Source organism: Odocoileus virginianus, chromosome 14 (genome assembly GCF_023699985.2).
Source record: "Odocoileus virginianus isolate 20LAN1187 ecotype Illinois chromosome 14, Ovbor_1.2, whole genome shotgun sequence".
Taxonomy (NCBI): domain Eukaryota; kingdom Metazoa; phylum Chordata; class Mammalia; order Artiodactyla; family Cervidae; genus Odocoileus; species Odocoileus virginianus.
In genome coordinates, this window is record NC_069687.1 from 38,461,145 (window position 1) to 38,464,080 (window position 2,936).

Sequence of the window (2,936 nt, forward strand, 5' to 3'; positions counted from 1 at the left end):
CTAAGTTTCTACTGGAATTTTGGGCAGAATCTTAAGATTGTTTCATGTATGATTTTGAAACATTCTGCATTGGTTATATATCCATTTTTGAGGAAAATTTTTCTGCCTACACACAGCTCTGAAGTCAACATTTGGTACATATGTTATTTATACTCTGATGTTCAGAGAGTATACAAAACTGAGTGTGTAGATTAGAATACATTTTAATTTGATAAAATGCCAATCACAAAGGGGTTGTTGATTTTAAAATCATCAATGGATTTCATCTGTTAAATGTGACTGAAAAATTCTTTTTCTTCTTGTTGTGGTGTACAATACCCCAAAAGCTTTGTGTGTTCAAGTTTTAATATTTTTGACATTGATTTTTCGTATTTAGAGACTTTCCTCTGAAGAATTCAAAACTCTTTGATTAGCACTAATTCAGCAATTTGTAAGGGAGGGAATTTCAAGAGAAAACATATGGGGCAATCTCTAGGTCAGACAGAGAAAGACAAATATATGATATTGCTTACATGTGGAATCTAAAAGAGGGTAAAAATAAACTTATCTAAAAAAACAAATAGAGTTATAGACATAGAAAATAAATTCATGGTTACCAGGGGTGAGGGAGGGAGGAATAAACTGAGAGGTTGAGTTTGACATATACATACCACTGTAAATGAAATACATAACTAATAAGGACCTACTATATACACTGGAAAAGACCCTGATGCTGGGAGGGATTGGGGGCAGGAGGAGAAGGGGACGACAGAGGATGAGATGGCTGGATGGCATCACCCATTCGATGGACATGAGTTTGAGTAAACTCTGGGAGTTGGTGATGAACAGGGAGGCCTGGTGTGCTGCGGTTCATGGGGTGGCAAAGAGTTGGACACGACTGAGCGACTGAAATGAACTGAACTGAACTGATACAGTATAGGGAAATCTACTCAATAATCTGTAACAGACTATATGGGAAAATAACTTAAAAAAAGAGTGGATATGTATATGTATAACTGATCCACTTTACTATAAACCTGAAATTAACACAATATTGTATATCAATTATACGCCAATAAATTTTTTAATACAGGAGGGTAAACCAAGAGAATTCTCCTTTAAGAAAACAGAATCTTTTAAAATCAACATCTTACTCTCACTTTTCTTCTTTCCCAATATTAATAGTGATCACCTCTAGGATTTCTGGAATTAAAAAGTAAGAAAATTGTTTTCTTTGGTTAATAACTGTTCCACCTTGGCCTTAAACTGGGATGGATTCTTTTAGTTCCATCCAGTAACTCATTGAGTACTTCCTTTACCTTTAAAGGAAGGTAGGAGCATGAGGTGATTGAAAATTTAACTGGTTTGGATACTTTTATGATTCTGTCTGTTTTCTTTTGTCACATAACTTTTCAAGAACATCAAATATTCATGGGAGAAGGATTTAGCTATTGTATATCACTGTGCCTACACACCAATCGTGAGGCTATTCAGCACTTTTCTTCTTTATCCTCTTTTTGAAGATGTTTGTTGTATGTGCTTGTACATAATCTAGCCCCTTCTCTTTTGGTAAAAACCCTGATTTTTCATCTGAGGTATCACCTTTCTCCCATCCTTATTCCATGTGGTTTGGGTGGGATTAATTTCTTCCAGGATAGCTATATGACTCTGATTTGCTTGTAAGAACATTCTTTCAATGATGATGTTATCAAAATCAGGTTATTGACACTCAATCCTGGAACATCTGTTGGAAGCATTGATTGTTTTAAAAGTTCTTTCATTCAGACTTGCTAAGGTGTAGGAAGGTACCCTTTCAAAATGAAAAAATACTAGCCAGTGAGGGCAACCCATTGCAGTAGTGCTATATGTAAAGGGACGTTTGATGATAATATTAGTTGAGTACCTGTATCCAACTCTGCTTGAAGATAACTAATGTTGGGCTTTTAAGTTGTAAATAGTTCCCTTCAATTGTTTTTTAAATTAATTCACATGGAATTGATTTTCTGTTATTAGGAGCAAAATAATTCTTCTCTGCATTGCATTCCAAAAGCACTAGTGTTTAGTGCCATATAAACAAAATACCAGTACAATGCTTATCTACAGTGTAGTTCAAAACTTTCTAAAATCTGTAATGTGTGGATGCTGGGGGATGTCATCTTTATATTCAATTTCTCCTTTTTGTTTTGAATTTAAAATATAGATTATTACAGAATCATAGAATGTTCAAATGAGAAAACTTCAGAGATTGTTTCATTTAATCCTTTATATTATATGGCAACTTGCTGCTGCTGCTACTAAGTCACTTCAGTCGTGTCTGACTCTGTGTGCAGCTTATTACTAATTAAAAAGGACTGGAGTGTAATGAAATCTATGTAGCAGAATAGCAAACTCTGGTGAAGGACAAGGAACCTAGCAAGCTGAAGTCTATGGGGCTGCAAAGAGATGGACATGACTGAGCAGCTGAACAACAACAACAATAATATAGCAGAATAGAAAGGGTATAGCTCTGGTGCACACCCAGTTTGTTACTTGTTAGCAGGGTAGCCTTTAATGAGTTACTTAAACTCTGTCAGTTTCTTTAACTATTGTTCTGAAGATATCTGGCTCATCAGTTCAGTTCAGTTCAGTTCAGTCACTCAGTTGTGTCCGACTCTTTGTGACCCCATGAATCACAGCACACCAGGCCTCCCTGTCCATCACCAACTCCCGGAGTCTACGCAAACCTATGTCCATTGAGTCGGTGATGCCATCCAGCCATCTCATCCTCTGTCGTCCCCTTCTCCTGCCCCCAATCCCTCCCAGCATCAGGGTCTTTTCCAATGAGTCAGCTCTTCTCATGAGGTGGCCAAAGTACTGGAGTTTCAGCTTCAGCATCAGTCCTTCCAATGAACACCCAGGACTGATCTCCTTTAGGATGGACTGGTTGGATCTCCTTGTAGTAAAAGGGACTCTCAAGA